We start from the raw sequence: 21638 nt of genomic DNA, 5'->3' as shown, positions 1-21638 counted from the left end.
TTAATGCATCCCCACCAATCTTCTTTTTCCCTAATAGGAAGTACAAACTATGGGTGCTAGATCTGAGGGACTTTGGCCCTAACTTCTGGAGCATGTGGGGTGGAGCCAGCACTCCCAGATGCACAAGTCATGAAGGGCACCAGTGGCTGAGTCCAAGTCAATGGCAAAGCAGCGTGTGGCTCCACTGAGGATTTTCATAGACCTTTCCCTGAAAAAAAGGACCCTGGACAACTTCCTCACTTACCTTTTCAGGTGGGTGGAGCAGAGAAATGCATCCATACACTTGTGCTGAAAGAAGCTGAAGATCTTTGCAATGCCATGAAAAGTATCACTAAGGTCCTGAATATGATGCAGCTGGACTGTATCCAGGAGGTGAACGTGAATTGCAGCTGGCATCTGTCCACCCTGGCCGTGTTTGCTCCTTTCCTGGGCCAGGTGAGTAATTTACAAAGGTTCCATCTCTTCCCCATCCACATGTCTGTCTGTGAGAAGCAGGAGCAGTATCACTTTGTCCAAATAACCTCTCAGTTCCTGAGGCTGGGCCACCTCGAGGATCTCCATATGGAGTCTCCCTCCTTCCTTGAAGGCTGCCTGGACCAGTTGCTCAGGTGAGAGTGGACCACTGGCTGGGTGACACTGAACATAACATTAGAGTATCAAAGGCGCTGTGTCCTGAAGTGTGGTGCCCCATGACCACACAAATCAAGGTTGGGGGCTGACCTGACATAGTAGCTCTTGAAAGGGACACCCTGCTAGGGAGGTATAGATTATAGACTGAAATGTTTGGATTTGGCAATAGAAGGTTGATAACTTTTTCCTTCAATAGAGGTGTCTATGTCAAAAGACTTAAAATATAGAAAATACAAGGACTTTTACATGTGGAAAACACATCAGACCAGAGCATTTCTAAGGAAAAACTTGTGATCACAAGGTTTGTCACCACAATGAGGATGTCTTAATTGATCTCTCTGTAAAAGACTGACTTGTGCTATAAATGAGGTAATTAATATAAGGGGAAAGCATGATTCAGGAGATGATGTTAATCAAGCTGAGAGAAAAGGGTAATAGTAAGTGGTAGAAAATTTGTAGAGGATGCAGGGATGTAAGTGAGCCCCTCTAGACTGGCATCACATTTGATGTTGTGGGATTGTGTAAGTTGCTTCTTTATACACATCTCCCCAGAGCCTCACCTGTCCAGATGTGTAGGCATATAGAGCCAACAGTGGACTGAAGGAAGCCTTAGCCAAAATGATTTTTCATCCAATCACACAGCAGTAAAAATTAGGGATGTTCACACTTGACTGAGGCTGTGTCAGCCTCTCCTCTGAACACATTTTAGTGCATTGCATTATATTCATTCATCCTCCGAAGGAAGTGGAGTCATGTTGTACACTGCTTGATAGATGAGGGAGCAAACTTTCAAGGTTCTGTGAATTGACTCAGTTATATAGTGAAGGTGACAGGACTGAGCCTAGAACGAGACTGGGCAATCAGTGTTTTGACCTTCATCAGATGGTCAGACTTAACATTTGCCCTGAACAAACCATCTGTCTAATCACCTGTAGACAGCTGACACCCAGTTTCCAAGAACTAATTGTTTGGTTTCTCCCCAAGTCCCTAAGACAACCTTGGAAAACCTCTGAATAACTAACTGCTAGCTAACAGAATCAGACTTGACCCCCCTGTCCCAGTGCCCGAACATCTCTCAGCTAAAAGACCTGGATCTGAGTGGTGTCTGGTTGGTCAACTTTAATCCAGAGCTCCTCCAAGTTCTGTTGGAGAAAGTTGCAGCCACCCTCCAGGAACTGTACTTAGATCAATGTGGGAACAGGGACTTTCAGTTTGAGGCCATCCTGCCTGCCCTGAGCCACTGCTCACATCTCAAGTCCTTCAACCTAAGTGGGACCTTCTATCCATGGCTGTCATGGAGAAGACGCTATAACACACTGCTGTGCTGCCCTGTTTAAGGCAAGAATGGTATCCTGCCCCTCAGGAGAGTTACAGCCCCCAGGGTGTTCCTCTGGAAGGCAGACTTGCCCAGCTTCAGGCTCCACTGATGGAGATTATGAGGAACTTAGTCCAGCCCAAGACCATCAGGATTTTCCTAAGTCCCTGTCCATACCATAGTGATGACATATGCGATCATGTGGAGCCCATTATATACAGCTGTACTAACCCCTGCCTAATGGTTGCCTCTATCCAAAACTTTCTCTGGGCACTTGGAAACTGGCTTCTAGGACATGGGGATTTCTTAACGTGAAAACACACCTATGGCTTCAGACATTAGTTTAATTTGAATGGGAAAAGGAAAGGTGGAGGGAGATTCAGGATTGCAGAGAGAAATATAGACTCGGGGAGGTGATGGGACTTTCTGGGGCATGTATTTATAGCATCAGAAAAAAGAATCTAATTTTTTAGAGCAAACTTGGGATGTACATGTGGCATCATTCCTGGGTGGATGATTGTAAAGAAATAGAAATAAAGAAAACTTTGGTGTGTATGGACTGGTGCCCTTCCTGATATGACCTGTTTTCTCTGTTCCATCTCAGAAATCTTCAGTTACTTTCAGTTACTGAAAGAAAGGGAACTGAATTGTCTATGATCTTCAATCCCCATTATTCCCACCAGTTCTCTATTCTGTCTGGGACATCTTTGCCTCCTTACTTCTGTGATGGCTCAGTGGGTTAACTGCACACAACAAGGAAAACGTACTCATTCACCATGAACCATTGGAGCGAAGACTCTTGACATGGTCCTCACTGCTGATTCAGGCCGTGAACCTGGACATGAGCAGTTCTCATTGTTCTCCTAGTGATTCCACATAGGTCTCAGTTTCTCCTTCTGTGCTGTGACATGGCTTCGCTTCACAAGTCAAGACTCTCAGTTCTGGAAGGCATCATCTGTATGCAGATGAGCCAGGACCCCTTGTCCTTACAACCCATGCCTATCATGAGTGTGCAGTTTTGACCAGTAAAGACATCCATTTCCTTTTGTCTTAATACTAAAATCATACAGGTGCATCACTTGGTTTTAGTATTTCTAAGTCACATTAAGAAATTGCATCCTTTTATATGTTAGGTTATGTCACTGAGAGATGTACTTTATTCCTGTAACACCTACTATCTCTTCCTATCAGGGAAGCCTGTTTTATCATCCACATATTATTAGCCCATAAAAAAAAAAAAAAACTCCCTCTATTTACACCTTATAACTCATAGTCAACTCTCCCTACCTTTGGTCCACATCCTGAGATTTAAGCGCCTGTAGGTGGGGTAGTGCTATATTTACTATAGAAAAATGTCCACGAGTAAGAGGATCGGAGCAGTTTCATGGCATGTTGGTCAAGAGCAATCTGTATATGTAGGTATGTATTAGAAGGGATTATTGTGGGGATGAGTTCAAAGGGGCTATAGAGATGGAGAAGTCCCATGGTCTGCTCTGTAAGCGAGAGAACCAGAAAATCCAGTTTTATAACTCAGGCCAGTACTCAGGGTTGAAAATGGGGGAAGCCGGTGATATAATTCCAAGTGTGAGGCTAAAGTCTTGAGGACCAGGGGACCACTCATGTAAGCCACAGAGTCTCAAGTTTCAAGAGCCAGAAGCTGCTGTGTTCATGGGGAAGAAGAGAAAGAGGGAGAAAAGATAGTACCTTGTTCCATTCAGGCCCCCAGGCATTGGATGAAACCCCATCACATTCGTGAGGGCAGATCCCTTCACACAGTTGGTGGATTCAAATGATAATCTTTCCCAGAATCACCATCTCAGAAATGCCCAGAATCAATGTCCCATAAAATTAACCAGTACAGTGTCTGTAAACAAGGGCACCCAAATGAAGGCTCCTTGCTGAGGATTCAGGGGCTGATATTGTTGGTCTGGGGATGGAGGGGGATCTAAAAAACAGGTACAGCTTCTATAGAATGGAGGTAATAATGCACACAGGCATATGGGGATCCTGTAGGATCAATGAGATGATGCACACTGAGGCCTTTGCTCCAGGTTTGGCACAGAGGAGGAGGTTCAAGAAATGAGTTGTTTCCTTCTTTTCCCCTGCTAGCAGACACCCCTAGGATTCTTCATTCCTCAAGATTACCCTTTATTCCTTCAACAGAAAGGAAAGAAAAAGGACTTAGCATTTATATGAGGCCATGAATAAATAATGGGCTTCCCACTGGCACTAATGGTAAAGAACCTACCTGCCAATGCAGGAGACCTAAGATAGGTGTGATCCCTGGGTCAGGAGGATCCTCTGGAGGAGGGCATGGCAGCCCACTGAAGTATTCTTCCCTGGAGAATCCCATGTTCAGAGGAGCCTGGGGGGCTACAGGTAACATGCATGTATTTGTGTGGATAGAATGTTTCAAATCCTTTGGAAGGATATCAAGGCGTCAAACTGCTGGGTTGTAGGATAACAGTATGTGTTAAAAATATTTTTTTCTCAGCAATATCCCCAATTAGGCAAACATTGTCCCATAAAGGGTAGGAACAGTATCTCTATCACCCTGTGGTCCCATAACTGACCACAGATCCTGACAAGGCAGTAAATGACTATAAATGCATGGTCCATGGGAAAATTTATCATTAATTTATAGTCAAATATTATTTTTCATTATAAAGTCAACGTGGGGAAAATCAACATTATATTATCAACTGATAATAATATAAAAATACAGGATATAGAAGAAATAACACTTGACTTGTGGTCAATATATATTTTCATGTAAATTACCTATAACCTGAAATAATGAATGAATGTTATAGTCATAGGGAATTTTCTGTTAAGAGTGGATTACATTATAAAGTCAGCCATATCACCTGTATTTTACTTTAACCTAGTATATACAGCACCGACTTCTTACAATGTGCTGTGTGATTTTCCAAGAAAAAAAAAATCATGAGCCCATAAATACCTTCCACCTTCCTGTACACTCTTTCTATCCCTTTCAGGTGTGTCTGAATCAGTTCAGGCCATTATAACAATACCATGGACTGAGGGGCTTAAACAAACAAAATTTACATCTTCCAATTCTGGAGGTTGAAAGTCTGAGATCAGAGAGGCAGTGAGGTTGGGTTGTGGAGGGAACAAGCTTCCTAGTTTCCTCACTTGGTGTGGGGAGGGGAGCTCAAGTCTCTTCATTTGGCTCTAAGGGCACCAAATGGCTCAAGGATCTCCAGCTCCATGACCTCATCCAAACCTAGTTATCTTCTAAGGAAACTCCAACTCCCATCACCCTGGGGTTTGAGGCTTCAAGATATGAATTTTTGGGGTGTGAGGGATGGTGTATGAGAGATGGAGTAGGAGATGGGGAACAAACATTCAATTCATAGAAACACATCACCATAAATAGAGGACAAGACCCCAGTGGACAAACAGCATTCCAGTGGTCATCCTCAGCTCTATGTTTTCACCACATCTACACCCAAGCTGCCTGCAAACAGCCAAGGCTGTGGTGCCCCTGTGTCTGTCCACCTACATGTGTCCAACACAAATGCTCTAACCCAGCCAGGATGCAGGTTGTGCTCTCTCCCTGCTCTCCATTCCTGTTCCTTTGTCCACTGACAAAATCATCTCCCTGCAACCATTGCAGAGATATAGAGAATGTGACTCAAACTGTGGAAATCTTACCAAGTAGCTCCTCTTTATTCCAAGTCCCATGTGACCTGCCTGAGTCCTCCCTGCCCATCACCAGTGACCTTTACCTGTTCCCAAGTTGGCCACACACTTCATTATATCAGTATTTGCACAGTCCACCCAGTGCTCCAACAAAATTCTCTCAACTAAAAACATTGTTTGATCAATGTTTTTTCAAGTTCCTGACTTTCTCCCAGGAATGTCTGAGGGTTTGCATGTAAAATCCACTTTGAATAAGAATTGTTCAGCAAGAAACCACACTCTTGATATCAAATCATCTCCAAAATGTGATCAAAATTCCTCACTGTCCACTCTTGTTATCTGATAATGTTGTGTTCCCTTCAGCAAGAAATCTTCTAGATTGGTTCATCCAGAATCCCTCCCAGATCTGATGTCTCCTCTTAGAAATTTCAAACCCGGCAAAACCCTGCTTCTTGGTGGTGACTCCATACTTGTACCAGTTGAATTGTGAATGACGTCCATTTTCATGATGGGGTTTATTTTCCTGTATTGTATAGTTTTGAATAAAATATGACTTTACCACTGATACCTTTGTCTGATTTTCTCTGTCACAACTTCACAGCTGATTATTGCCCATGCAAGGAAGGTCCCCTGAATACCCTCCATGTTCCCACATCCTCGAATGGCCCACTTGGAGTCTGGCCACCTTTAGAGCTTCCATATCAGCCCTTGCTCCCAGCACATCCCAGCACACTTCTGAAAACTGCCACACCACCACAACACCATGTGAATCACATGGAGGTCCACCATACCATTGGATGTGCCAGAGAGCAGGTGGCTGCAGAGCCACCACTAGTTTTAAAGAAGGCCCACCTTTGAGGTCTTGGAATCACTGTCTGTGTTGTATAGCTCCTGCCTCTCCTCCAAATCTTCCCAGCTGATGTGGTGGTAAAGAACTTGCTGCCAGTGCAGGAGACGTAAGATACTCAGGTTCAATCCCTTGATTGGAAAGATCCCCTAGAGGAGGAAATGGAACCCACTCCAGGGTTCTCACCTGGAAAATTCATGGACAGAGGAGCCTGTTGGGCTACACCCCATGGGGTCACAAAGAATTGGACAGCCCTGAGCATGCATGCTTGCAGGCACCTCCTCCAAACCCACAGGTTGTTTTCTTTACCAGTCCACGAATAAATGAGTATCAAACATGGAATGTCATTAGTTTGCAGGAGACAGAAGTGAATGTCAGGAGATGCTGGAGGGATCTTCAATTACCCCCATTTCACACAAGAAAAAACTTAGGCCCAGAAATATAACATGATTCCAAGTTCTGCAAACTTGGTACAGACTCTCAATGAATAATTTTTATTGAATGAATGACTGATGGGAGAATACAGAAGAGAGGAAAGTTGTGATGAACGCAGAAGTGACAGCTGAGCTGGAGCCAGCTAGCCTCCTCGCACTCCTGCACCATTCATTCATCCCACAAATATCCACTGAGCCATAGTCAAACCAACCTCTGACCTCAGAGCCTTCAATTCAGAAGGAAAGGAATGTTAAACAAGCACTAATGTGAGAGTGTGATGTCAGGGGACACGCTTACAAAAGTGGGGGCCTTGATGGCCTGTGGGTCATAGAGAGTTCCCTGGGGGTGCGCTGAAGTAAAGGGGTGCATGACAGCAGTAATGGGGCCATGAGGATCTAGCCAAGGAGGCCTTCTTTGATGAGTAGACATTTAGGCTGAGACTAGAATGCTGAGAGGGACGAGACAGATGCAGGGACAGGTTGGGAGGGAGGACAGAGTGGCTCAGACTATAGAAATTACATGTGTTGGAACTGACCAGGGAAGGAGTTTGACAGGTTTGTTAAAAGGACCAGAAAGACAGTATAAGTCCAGTTGAGGCTGTAATCAAAATCTCAGTGTCCTAAAGAAACACAGGTTTATTCCCTTCCCGATCGAGAAATGTGAAGTCCACAGGGAGCTCTAGGGGCTGTGCTCCCTCTGGAGGCTCTAGTTCAGTTCAGTTGCTCAGTCGTGTCCAACTCTCTGCAGCCCCATAAATCGCAGCATGCCAGGCCTCCCTGTCCATCACCATCTCCTGGAGTTTACTCACACTCATGTCCATCGAGTCGGTAATGCCATCCAGCCATCTCATCTTCTGTCGTCCCCTTCTTCTCCTACCCCCAATCCCTCCCAGCATCAGAGTCTTTTCCAATGAGTCAACTCTTCGCATGAGGTGGCCAAAGTACTGGAGTTTCAGCTTTAGCATCATTCCTTCCAAAGAAATCCCAGGGCTGATCTCCTTCAGAAGGGACTGGTTGGATCTCCTTGCAGTGCAAGGGACTCTCAAGAGTCTTCTCCAACACCACAGTTCAAAAGCATCAATTCTTCGGTGCTCAGCTTTCTTCACAGTCCAACTCTCACATCCATACATGACCACAGGAAAAACCATAGCCTTGACTAGACCGACCTTTGTTGGCAAAGTAATGTTTCTGCTTTTGAATATGCTATCTAGGTTGGTCACAACTTTCCTTCTAAGGAGTAAGCATCTTTTAATTTCATGGCTGCAATCACCATCTGCAGTGATTTCGGAGCCCCCCAAAATAAAGTCTGACACTGTTTCCACTGTTTCCCCATCTATTTCCCATGAAGTGATGGGACCAGATGCCATGATCTTCGTTTCCTGAATGTTGAGCTTTAAGCCAACTTTTTCACTCTCCTCTTTCACTTTCATCAAGAGGCTTTTTAGTTCCTCTTCACTTTCTGCCACAAGGATGGGGGCTCTAAGGGTGAATTATTTCCTTGCCTTTTCCAGCTTCCAGTCATCTGCCTTCATTAGCTCATGGCCTCTTCCTCAATTTCTAAAGCAGGCAGTGTAACATCTTCTTTCTTTTCTGTCTGCCTCTCTCAGTTCAGTTCAGTTGCTCAGTCGTGTCCAACTCTTTGTGACCCTGTGAATCGCAGCACACCAGGCCTCCCTGTCCATCAGCAATTCCCAGAGTTCACCCAGACTCACGTCCATTGAGTCAGTGATGCCATCCAGCCATCTCATCCTTTGTCCCCTTCTCCTCCTGCACCCAATCCCTCCCAGCATCAGAGTCTTTTCCAATGAGTCAGCTCTTCGCATGAGGTGGCCAAAGTACTGGCGTTTCAGCTTCAGCATCATTCCCTCCAAAGAAATCCCAGGGCTGATCTCCTTCAGAATAGACTGGTTGGATTTCCTTGCAGTCCAAGGGATTCTAAAGAGTCTTCTCCAACACCACAGTTCCTGGGTAAGTGCCCAATAAGCTACTGGAGAAGAGTGGAGAAGTAACTCCAAAAAGAATGAAGAGACAAGCCAAAGTGAAAACAACACCCAGTTGTGGATATGACTGGTGATGGAAGTAAAAGTCTGATGCTGTAAAGAAAAATATTGCATAGGAACCTGGAATGTTAGGTCCATAAATCAAAGTAAATCGGAAGTGGTCAAACAGGAGATGGTAAAAGTGAGCATTGACATTTTAGGAATCAATGAACTAAAATGGACTGGAATGGGCAAATTTAATTCAGATGATCATTATATCTACTACTGTGGGCAAGAATCCCTTAGAAGAAATGGAATAGCCCTCATAGTCAACAAGAGTCTGAAAGGCAATACTTGGGAGCAATCTCAAAAATGACAGAATGATCTCTGTTTGTTTCCAAGGGAAACCATTCAGTATCACAGTAATCCAAGTCTATGCCCCAACCACTAATGCTGAAGGAGCTGAAGTTGAACAGTTCTATGAAGACCTATAAGACCTTCTAGAACTAATACACACACACACACACAAATGTCCTTTTCATCATAGGCGACTGGAATGCAAAAGTATGAGGAAGTCAAGAGACACCTGGAGTAGCAGGCAAGTTTGGCCTTGGAGTACAAAATGAATCAGGGCAAAGGTTAACAGAGTCTTGCCAAGAGAACACACTGATCATAGCAAACACCCTCTTCCAACACAAAAGAATACTCTACACATGGACATCACCAGATGGTCAATACCAAAATCAGATTGATTATATTCTTTGCAGCGGAAGAAGGAGAAGCTCTATACAGTCAGCAAAAACAAGACTGGGAGCTGACTGTAGCTCAGATTGAGAGAGTCAATACCTAGGTTGGCTGGTAAGAAGTCCAGGGTTCCTGAGGAGGAGGAGGAGGAGGAGGGGGAGGAGAAGGTGGAGGAGGAGGAGTTGGAGAAATCGGTCTGGGGCTCTCAAGGAGTTTTGTCTTAGTCAATATAACAGTGTATCTTGCTCGAGGACATGTTTCTCCTTAACAAGAACCTTCTGACTAATCCTGTCATCTTAAAATGTATATTATGGGAGTGGGTCTGGTAAAATCTTTCTATTGTTCATTTTAATCTTGTTAATTTAAGATGTATCTTGTAGGAATGGGTCTCATAAAAGTATATAAGGCCTTGATAAAACTAGCTAGGGGGGCACTCTCCATACCCCTTCTGATGTCTGTGTCAGAAGATTTCTCTGTTCCTTTTCTTATTTTATTAAAACTCTGCTACACAAATGTTCTTGAGTGATCAAGCCTGGTCCCTCATCCTAAAGCTAAATTTTCTTTGGAGATCATGAATCCAACATCATTCACTGTAAGCTATCAAAATCATGAACTCCTTACTGCCAAATTCAGACATAAATTGAATAAAGTAGGGAAAACCATTAAACCATTCATGTATGACCTAAATCAAATCCCATACAATTTTACAGTGGAAGTGACAAATAGATTCAAGGGATTAGATTTGATAGACAGAGTGCCTGAACTATGGACAGAGGTTTGTGACATTGTATAGGAGACAGTGATCAAGACCATCCCCAAGAAAAAGAAATTAAAAAAGGCAAAATGATTGTCTGAGGAGGCCTTACAAATAGCTAAGAAAAGAAGAGAGGCTAAAGATAAAGGCGAAAAGGAAAGACATACCCATCTGAATGCAGAGTTCCAAAGAATAGCAAGGAGAGATAAGAAAGCTTTCCTAGGTGATCAAAGCAAAGAAATAGAGGAAAATAATAAAATTGGAAAGACTAGAGATCTCTTCAAAAAAATCAGAGATACCAAGGGAACATTTCATGCAAAGATGGGTGAAATAAAGAACAGAAATGGTATGGACCTAACAGAATCAGAAGACATTAAGAAGATGTGTCAAGAATACACAGAAGAACTATACAAAAAAAGATCTTAAAGACCCAGATAACCACAATGGTATGATCACTCACCTAGAGCCAGACATTCTGGAGTTAGAAGTCAAATGGGCCTTAGGAAACATCACTATGAACAAAGCTAGTGAAGGTGATGGAATTCCAGTTGAGCTATTTCAAATGCTGAAAGATGATGCTGTGAAAGTGCTGCCCTCAATATGCCAGCAAATTTGGAAAACTCACAGTGGCCACAGACTGGAAAAGGTCAGTTTTCATTCTAATCCCAAAGAAAGGCAATGCCAAAGAATGTTCAGACTACCACACAATTGTACTCATCTCACATGTGAGCAAAGTAATGCTCAAGATTCTCTAAGCCAGGCTTCAACAGTATGTGAACCGTGAACTTCCAGATGTTCAAGTTGGATTTAGAAAAGGCAGAAGAACCAGAGATCAAATTGCAAAAATCTGTTGTATCATAGAAAAAGCAAGAGAGTTCCATAAAAACATCTATTTTGGCTTTATTGACTATGCCAAAGTCTTTGACTGTGTGGATCACAATAAACTGTGGAATATTCTTCAAGAGATGGGAATACCAGAACACCTGACCTGCCTCCTGAGAAATCTGTATGCAGGTCAAGAAGCAACAGTTAGAACCAGACATGGAACAATGGACTAGTTTCAAACTGGGAAAGGAGTATGTTAGGCTGTATATTGTCACCCTGCTTATTTAACTTGATAAATGATATGCCCGGCATATCATTCACTTGATATGCCGGGCATATCATGTGAAATGCTGGGCTGGATGAAGCACAAGCTGGAATCAAGATTGCAGGAAGAAACGTCAATAACCTCAGATATGCAGATGACACCACCCGTAAGGCAGAAAGCAAAGAGGAACTAAAGAGCCTATTGATGAAAGTTAAAGAGGAGAGTGAAAAAACTGGCTTAAAACTCAACATTCAAAAAATGAAGATCATGGAATCCAATCCCATCACTTCATGGCAAATAGAAGAGGGAAACAAGGGAAACAGTGACAGACTTTTTTTTTGGGGTGCATGCCAAAATCACTGCAGATGGTGACTGCAGCCATGAAATTAAAAGATGCTTGCTCCTTGGAAGAAAAGCTATGACCAACACAGATAGCATATTAAAAAGCAGAGACATTACTTTGCTGACAAAGGTCTGTCTAGTCAAAGCTGTGGTTCTTCCAGTAGTCATGTATAGATGTGAGAGGTGGATGACAAGGAAAGCTGAGCGCTGAAGCACTGATGCTTTTGAACTGTGGTGTTGGAGAAGGGTCTTGAGAGTCCCTTGGACTACAAGGAGATCCAACCAGTCCATCCTAAAGGAAATCAGTCCTGAACATTCATTGGAAGAACTGATGCTGAAGCTGAAACTCCAATACTTTGGCCACCTGATGCAAAGAACTGACTCATTTGAAAAGACCCTGATGCTGGGAAGGATTGAGGGCAGGAGTAGAAGGGGACGGCAGAGGATGAGATGTTTGGATAGCATCATTGACTCAATGGACATGAGTTTGAGCAAACTCTAGGAGTTGGTGATGGACAGGAAAGGCTGGCTTGATGCAGTCCATGAGGTTGCAAAGAGTCAGACATGACTGAGTGACTGAACTGAGTATGTAATCTGGCACCCATTTTCCAAGAACTAATTGGTTGGTTTCTCCCCAGGTGCCTGAAGTTCCCCTTGGACAGCCTGTCAATAACCAAGTGCCGGCTTACAGAATCAGACTTGACCCACGTGTCCCAGAGCCCAGACATCAGTCAGCTCAAGAGCCTGGATCTCAGCGGTGTCTCCATGACTGACTTTCGGCCTGAGCCCCTCCAAGTTCTGCTGCAGAAAGTCGCAGCCACCCTCCAGGAACTGGACTTAGATGTGTGTGGGATCACAGACTCCCAGCTGGAGGCCTTCCTGCCTGCCCTGAGCTGCTGCTCCTAGCTCAGGTCCTTCAGCCTGTGTGGGAACCTCCTGTCCACGGCCGTCATGGAGAAGCTGCTGCGACACACCGCTGTGCTGCCCTGTTTAAGGCCAGAGCGCTATCCTGCCCCTCAGGAGAGTTACAAACCTCGGGGTGTTCTCCTGGAAGTGAGACTTGCCCGACTTTGGGCTCAGCTGTTGGAGATTCTCAGAGACTTGGGACATCCCAGGATCATCTGGATAAGTCTCAGCCCCTGTCCTCCCTGTGGTGAGGATGTATGCCATCACATGGAGCCCATTGTACACAGCTGTCCTGCCCCTGCCTAGGGGGTTGCCTCTATCAGAAGCTTTCTTCTGTGCTCTTGGAGACTGAAATCTAGAATGGTTTCAGGAATATGCACAATATGAATGGGAGAAGGAAAGGTGATAGTGGTGGGGGTGGTGCAGGATTGCAGGGCAAACGTAGACTCTGGGAGGGGACTGGACTTTCAGGGACATGTTCTTCTAGAATCTGTTATGAACCTGGGTGGATACACACTGGAAACCCAAATGTGGTTCAGTTAACCCTGGGGATACTGTTGTGAAGAAATTGTCAGGAATAAAGAGATCCTCCTGGTGACCTGAACAGGAAGGAAATCTAAAACGAGAGTGGATAAATGTATTGATATGACTGATTCTTTTTGTTGTAAAGCAAGAAACTAATGTGACATTGTAAAGCTAATCTCCAGTAAAAATTATTAAACAATAAATAAAGAAACACTCATGGAAGACCAACTGCTATCCTCCATGATATATTCTGTGTTCAATTTATGCCTCAGCTATCTCCAGTTACTGATTAAAAAAGGCACATTGTCCATGATTCAAAACCTTATCAATCCTATAATTTATTCATTCTCTAAGACAGAATAAAGAAATTCTTCTTGGGGCATTGCTTGTGTGTGTGTGTGTGTGTGTGTGTGTGTTTGTGTGTGTGTGTTTGTGTTTAGTCAATCAGTCGTGCCTGACTCTTTGGGACCCCATGGACTGTAGCCCACCAGGCTGTTCTGTTCATGGGATTAGCCAGGAGAGAATACTGGAGTGGGCAGGCATTCCTTTTTCCAGGGGATCTTCCCAACCCAGGGATCGAACCTAGGTCTCCTACACTGCAGGCAGATTCTTTACCATCTGAGCCACAATGTAAGCCCCCTGAGGCAACTCGTACCTCCTGGATTATTTATTTGTCTGTTCAGTGGTTTAATAGACACAAAAGGGAACATACTCAGTGTGCAATGAACTATTGGAATGAAGAGCTCTTAGCAGGGCTCTTACTGCTGATTCAAGCCTTCACTTTGGGTGTGGGTATTCTTCATGCTTCAACCAGTCAGTGTATACATCACAGTTTTTTGCCACTGTGTGTGCTTTAGTGCCAAAGGAAAGGTCCCCACTTCTGCAAGATGTTTTCCCTACATCCAAAAAGGTTGAGACTGGTTCTCACTGTTTCATGCCTGTCATGGGTAAGTAGTGGTCCTTATTGATATAATTGAGTTGTGGCCAGACATGCAAATTCCTTTTAACAAAATGCTAAAATAACAAAACATTTAACATGGATTTTTTATTTCCATACCACATTTCAGTATTGCATCATTTTGGGTGGTTGGTCACATCAGAATTGGCTGTTAATTCCCATTACAATTCCAGTTCCTCTCTATCAGAAAAGTCAAAGACAGCTTGTCTGGTTATCAGAATTTCCAAATATATAATAAATATATGTTATGTTTTACAAATAACTCAGAGTGGGCACTCCCTATCCTAGTTCATCATCCTCAAATTCAACCAACTACATATGATGTAGACCAAATTCACTGTTAAAAAGAAATCCTCATCTAAGTTAGTCTGAGCAGTTCAACCATGTTGAACTTATTCAAGATTCACCTGTCATATAGACAGGTAAAGAGAGGCTTATATGGTTATAGAGGCTTAATAGTCCCACTGTCTGCTGTCTGTTGCCTAGAGAACTAGAACAAAGTGTGGTTTAGTTCAGACCTTATCTTAAGTTTGAAAAACAATGGAAGTGATGGTGTAGCACTAAGTCAAGGCTAAAGGCCTGAGAACAAAGGCACCACTTGTGTATGTCCTGGAGTTTCAAGGTTCAGGAATCAGAAGCTCCAGTATTCATGGCTAAAGAGAGGGAGAGGGAGAGCAGTAGCCCTTGTTCCATCAGGCCCCCACAGGATAAGACGATGCCCTCCCACACTGGTGAGGGCTGATCTCCTGACTCCGTCTACTGAGTCCATGCTATTCTCCTCCAAGAATTCCCTTTCAGATTCCCCCAGAATTAGTGTTTGATCTGAGATCTTGGCATCTCATCTCACAATGAAGCTGACACATAAATTTAATCCTCACAGGGTGTCTAAACAAAATGCAACCAAATAAAGTTTCCCTGCTAAGGATTCAGAGGCTGCAATTGTTTATTCTGAGGAAGAGGGGCATATAGGGCTGGGATATAGCTCATAGGCAGAGCTTTGTTTTCCCCACGATGAATATAATGATGCACACACTGTTTATGGGATTTTTAGTAGGATCCAGTGAGATATTACTTGTTGAGGACTTGGCTCAGGAGTTGTTGAGCAAGAGCTCCTTATTGTGTAAGAACTCCATAATGCTTTTTTTCCTCCCAAGCTTCTCCCTCCTAGTGAATAGCATAAGTCTTTATCCTTCTACTGCTTACAACGCGGAGGAAAGCAAAACCCAGAGACTGATATTGGACTCACGTATTACATGTGGTCACCAATACATGATGGTTCACTTAAGCTGATCCAGTAGCTTGTGAAGGGGGGATGAGGGTGGGAGGAAATAAGAGACTGGATTCATCTTCAGTGATAGACATTCTGAGCTCTAGGTCTCCTAGGCCACCTGCTGGTAGATCATAGAAATGATCACCTGCTGGTAGAAGATAGAAATCAATTTTCTGTTCAAGATGGTATACTTTAGAATTTTTAATAATTCTTGACATCGTGGAACTTCCCTGGTGGTCCACTGGGTACGACTCCATGCTCCCAATTCAGGGGCCCTGGGTTCAATACCTGGTTAGGGAAATAGATCGCATATCCCGCAACTAAATATTCGCCTGCCACAACTAAAAGATGCCTCAGGGGCACAAGGGAGAGCAAAGATCCTGCATGCATGATTAAGACCCAGCACAGCCAAATAATCAAAATAATAAATATATTTTTAAAAATTGGGCTGTCCTGTACATGCCACTTGAGTACAAATATTTGCACAGTGATGTAAACCTCCAATCCAGCAGATGTCGCCATTCCCCAGGGTCGTAGCCGAGGAGCTGGTCGGGAATGCAAGAAGCAGCCATCTTCCACGTTTGCCACCCTTCGCGTGAACAAGGGAACAAGATTTGACCCCAGAGAGCTGAGGTGCATATGAAAGGAATGGATTCAGTGAGCCCAGGGGCTTGTATCTTGCCATACATACAATGTTAAATTCCTTATCTTGATATCTTTTTTTTTTTTTTTTACCTCACAATAATCTTTGATGTTACTGCCTGCTCCCTTTGTTACAAACTTGTAAATAGCCTGACTCCCCCTCCTGCCTCCTTGGAGCAGTTTTCTCAGAGCCTCTGAGATGCTGTCTCCTGGGCTTGGGTCCTAAACATTCCGAACCAAGTAAAATAATTCTCTACTTTCAGGTGGTGACTTTCAGGTGTTTTAGTCGACAGTTTTCATCTAACGCCTGGAACTCAGGTGAGTGGGGACAGGACACTGTGGGTTGGGAAAAGGTCTTGGAAGAGCATGTAAAATGACAAGAAATGCACAACTTAAAATGTGACAAATATGTTTTACTTGGTGACTTTACAGATTATGGCCAGAAAGGTGGCTTCTCAGATTGCTCTGAGGAACTGAAAGTTATAAGGAGGAAAAAAAGTTATATGGGAAAGCCAGATTATGTAAAGTCATTTCCTGAAAAAACATTCAGAAAACATCAAAAGATTACTTCATATGATAAAAATGGTACATCTCAATGATTTTCATGCTGTTTAAAAATTGTTATTTATTTATGTACTTTTTGAGGGGGCAGGGAGGCTGTACGGGGTCTTCTTTGCTGAGTGCAGCCTTTCTCTTGTTCTGGCAAGCAGGGGTTACTCTCTAGTTGAAATGCATTGGTTTCTCATTTTGCTGGCTTCTTTCATTGCAGAGCATGGGCTCCAGGGCATGTGGGCTTCAGTAGTCACAGGTCTCAGGCTATAGTCGAGTGCTCAGGAGTTATGGAGCGTGGGTTTAGTTCCTCCACAGCATATGGAATCTTCCCAGACCAGGGATCCAAGCTGTATCCCTTGCACTGACAGGTGGATTCTTTTATTTATTTTTTAATTTGTTTTTTCATTGAAGCATAATTTCTTTACAGAATTTTGTTGCTTTTCTGTCAAACCTCAACATGAATCAGCCATAGGTATATGTATGTCTCCTCCCTTTTGAACCTCGCTCCCATTTCCCACCCCATCTTAGCCTTCTAGGGTGATACAGAGGCCCTGTTTGAGTTCCCTGAAACATACAGCAAATTCCTATTGGCTATCTATTTTACATATGGTAATGTAAGTTTACATGTTACTCTCTCCATTTGTCTTACCCTCTCTTCCCCTCTCCTCATGTCCGTAAGTCTGTTCTCTATGTCTGTTTCTCCTTTGCTGCCCTGCAAATAAATTCTTTGATGCCATCTTTCTAGATTCTGTATATATGCATTAGTATACAATATTTATCTTTCTCTTTCTGACTTACTTCACTCAGTATAATAGGCTCTAGTTTAATCCATCTCATTAGAACTGATTCAAATGCGTTCCTTTTTATGGCTGAGTAATATTCCATTGTGTATATGTACCACAACTTCTTTATCCTTTCATCTGTTGATGGACATCTAGGTTGCTTCCATGCTCTAGCTATTGTAAATAGGGCTTCAGTGAACATTGGAGTACGTATGTCTTTTTCAATTTTGGTTTCCTCAGGGTATATGCCCAGGAGTGGGATTGCTGGGTCATATGGTGGTTTTATTCCTAATTTTTTTTATGGAATCTCCATACCGTCTTCCATAGTGGCTGTATCAATTTACATTCCCACCAGCAGTGCAAGAGGGTTCCCTTTTTTCTATAACCTCTCCAGCATTTATTGTTTGTAGACTTTTTGATGATGGCCATTCTGACTGTTGTGAGGTGATGTCTCATTGTAGTTTTGATTTTCATTTCTCTAATAATGAGTGTTGTTGAGCATCTTTTCATGTGTTTATTAGTCATATGTATGTCTTCTTTGGAAAAATGTCTGTTCAGGTCTTTTCCCCACTTTTTGATTGGATTGTTTGTTTTTCTGGTTTTGAGTTGTATGAGCTGTTTATGTATTTTGGAAATTAATCCTTTGTCAGTTGTTTCATTTGCTATTATTTTCTCCCATTCTGTGGGTTGTCTTTTCACCTTGCTTATAATTTCCTTTGCTGTGCATAAGCTTTTAAGTTTAATCAGGTCCCAACTGCTTACTTTTGTTTTTATTTCCATCATTCTAGGAGGTGGGTCATAGTGGATCTTGCTTTGATTTATGTCATTGAGTCTTCTGCCTATGTTTTCCTCTAAGAGTTTTATACTTCTGGTCTTACATTTAGGTCTTTAATCTGTTTTGAGTTTATGTTTGTGTATGATGTTAGGAAGTGTTCTAATATCATTCTTTTACATGTCACTGTACAGTTTTCCCAGAACCACTTATTGAAGAGGCTGTCTTTGCCCTATTGTATATTCTTGCCTCCTGTGTCAAAAATAAGGTACCCATAGGTGCATGGGGTTATTTCTGGGCTTTCTATCTTGTTCCATTGGTCTATATTTCTGTTTTTGTGCCAGTACCATACTGTTTTGATGATTGTAGCTTTGTAGAATAATTTGAAATCAGAAAGGTTGATTCCTCTACCTCCAATCTTCTTTCTCAAGAATGCTTTGGCTATTTGGGGTCTTCTGTGTTTCCATATAAATTTTGACTTATTTTTTTCTAGTTTTGTTAAAAGTGGCATTGGTAATTTGATAGGGGTCTCATTGAATCTATAGATTGCATTTGAATCTATAGTATACTCATTTTCACAATACTGATTCTTCCTAACCAGGAATATCTCTCCATCTTTTATGTCATCTTTGATTTCTTTCATCAGTGTCTTATAATTTTCTGCATACAGTTATTTTGTCTCCTTGGGTAGGTTTATTCCTAGATATTTTAATCTTTTTGTTGCAAGGTGAATGGGATTGATTTCTTAATTTCTCTTTCTGATTTTTCATTGTTAGAATATAGGAATGCAAGTGATTTCTGTGTATTGATTTTGTATCCTGTGACTTTGCTAAATTTACTCTTTAGCTCTAGTAATTTTCTGATTAGGGTTTTCTATGCACAGTATCATGTTACCTGCAAACAGGTGAGAGCTTTACTTCTTCTTTTCTGATCTGGATTCCTTTTATTTCTTTTTCTTCTCTGAATGCTTTAGCTATGACTTCCAGAACTATGTTGAATAATAGTGGTGAAAGTGGACATGCTTATCTTGTTCCTGGTCTTAGGGGGAATGGTTTCATTTTTTCACCATTGAGAATAATGTTTGCTGTAGGCTCTTCATATATGACCTTTACTATGTTGAGGTAGGTTCCTTCTATGCCCATTTTTTGAAGAGTTTTCATCATAAATGGGTGCTGAATTTTGTCAAAGCCTTTTTCTGCATTATTGAGATTATCATATGGTTTTTATCTTTCAATTTGTTAATATGGTGTATCACATTGATTTGCATATGTTGAAGAATCCTTGCATCCCTGGAATAAACCCAACTTGATCATGGTGTATGAGCTTTTTGATGTGTTGCTGAATTCTGTTTGCTAAGATTTTGTTGAGGATTTTTGAATCTATGTTCATCAGTGATATTGGCTTGTAATTTTCTTTTTTGTGTGTGTTATCTTTTTCTGGTTTTAGTATCAGGGTGATGGTGGCCTCCTAGAATGAGTTTGGAAGTGTTCCTTCCTCTGTAATTTTTGGAAAGAGTTTTAGAAGGATAGGCATTAGCTCTTCTCTAAATGCTTGACAGAATTCTCCTGTGAAGCTATCTGGTTCTGGGCTTTTGTTTTTTGGGAAATTTTTGATCACAGTTTCAATTTCAGTGCTTATAATTGGGTTGTCCCTAATTTCTATTTCTTCCTGGTTTAGTCTTACAAGATTGAACTTTTCTAAGAATCTGTTCATTTCTTCCAGGTTATCCATTTTATTGCCATATAGTTGTTCATAATAGTCTCTCATAATCCTTTGTATTTCTGCACTGTCTGTTGTAACCTCTCCTTTTTAATTTCTAATTTTGTTGATTTGATTCTTCTCTCTTTTTTGCTTGATGAGTCTGGCTAAAAGTTTGTCAATTTTATTTATCTTCTCAAAGAACCAGCTTTTAGTTTTATTAATCTTTACTGTTGTTTCTTTCATTTCTTTTTCATGTATTTCTGCTCATATCTTTATGATTTCTTTTCTTCTACTAATTTTGGGTTTTTGTTCTTCTTTTTCCAATTGTTTTAGGTGTAAAGTTAGGTTGTCTATTCGATGTTTTTCTTGTTTCTTGAGGTAGGATTGTATTACTATAAACTTCCCTCTTAGAACTGCTTTTGCTGCATCCCATAGGTTTTGAGTTGTCTTGTTTTCATTGTCATGTTTTTCTATGAATTTTTTTATTTCCTTTTGGATTTCTTCAGTAACGTGTTCATTATTTAGAAATGTATTGTTTAATCTCCATGAGTTTGTGATTTTTACAGTTTTTTTTCTTGTAATTGATATCTAGTTTCATAGCATTGTGGTCAGAAAAGATGCTTGATATGATTTCAATTTTATTAAATTTACTAAGGTTTGATTTGTGACCCAAGATGTATTCTATTCTAGAGAAAGTTCCATGAGCATTTGAGAAGGTATATTCATCTGCATTTGGATGGAATGTCCTGAAGATATCAATGAGATCCATCTTGTCTAACCTATCATACAAGACTTGTGGGTCCTTATTAATTTTCTATCTTGATGATCTGTCCATTGATATGAGTTGGGTGTTAAAGTCTCCTACTATTGCTGTGTTACTATCAATTTCTCCTTTTATGTCTGTTAATGTTTGTCTTATGTATTGAGGTGCTCCTATATTGGGTGCATCAGTTCAGTTCAGTTCAGTTGCTCAGTCATATCTGACTCTTTGTGACCCCATGAACCACAGCATGCCAGGCCTCCCTGTCCATCACCAACTCCTGGAGTTTACCCAAACTCATGTCCATTGAGTCAATGATGCCATCCAACCATCTCATCCTCTGTCGTCCCCTTCTCCTCCTGCCCTCAATCTTTCCCAGCATCAGGGTCTTTTCAAATGAGTCAGCTCTTCGCATCAGGTAGCCAAATTATTGAAGTTTCAGCTTCAATGTCAGTCCTTCCAATGAACACCCATGACTGATCTCTTTTAGAATGGACTGGTTGGATCTCCTTGCAGTCCAAGGGACTCTCAAAAGTCTTCTCCAGCACCACAGTTCAACATCATCAATTCTTCGGTGCTCAGCCTTCTTCACAGTCCAACTCTCACATCCATACATGACCACAGGAAAAACCATAGCCTTGACTAGATGGACCTTTGTTGGCAAAGTAATGTCTCTGCTTTTGAATATGCTATCTAGGTTGGTCATAACTTTCCTTCCAAGGAGTAAGTGTCTTTTAATTTCATGGCCACAATCACCATCTGCTGTGATTTTGGAGCCCCCCAAAATAAAGTCAGCCACTGTTTTCACTGTTTCCCCATCTATTTGCCACGAAGTGATGGGACTGGATGTCATGATCTTAGTTTTCTGAATATTGAGCTTTAAGCCAACTTTTTCACTCTCCTCTTTCACTTTCATCAAGAGGCTCTTTAGTTCTTTTTCACTTTCTGCCATAAGGGTGGTGTCTGTCA

At 42.0% G+C, this 21638-nt stretch overlaps 1 pseudogene; it reads left to right on the top strand.

Annotated features, from left to right (window-relative positions):
* Positions 1 to 21638, top strand: part of LOC104996128 — a 39227-nt pseudogene that overhangs the window by 674 nt on the left and 16915 nt on the right.

Source organism: Bison bison, unplaced genomic scaffold, assembly GCF_000754665.1.
Source record: "Bison bison bison isolate TAMUID 2011002044 unplaced genomic scaffold, Bison_UMD1.0 scf7180017864289, whole genome shotgun sequence".
NCBI lineage: Eukaryota > Metazoa > Chordata > Mammalia > Artiodactyla > Bovidae > Bison > Bison bison.
The sequence above is the reverse complement of the archived record's forward strand: the minus strand, read 5'-3'. Positions and strand labels throughout refer to the sequence as shown.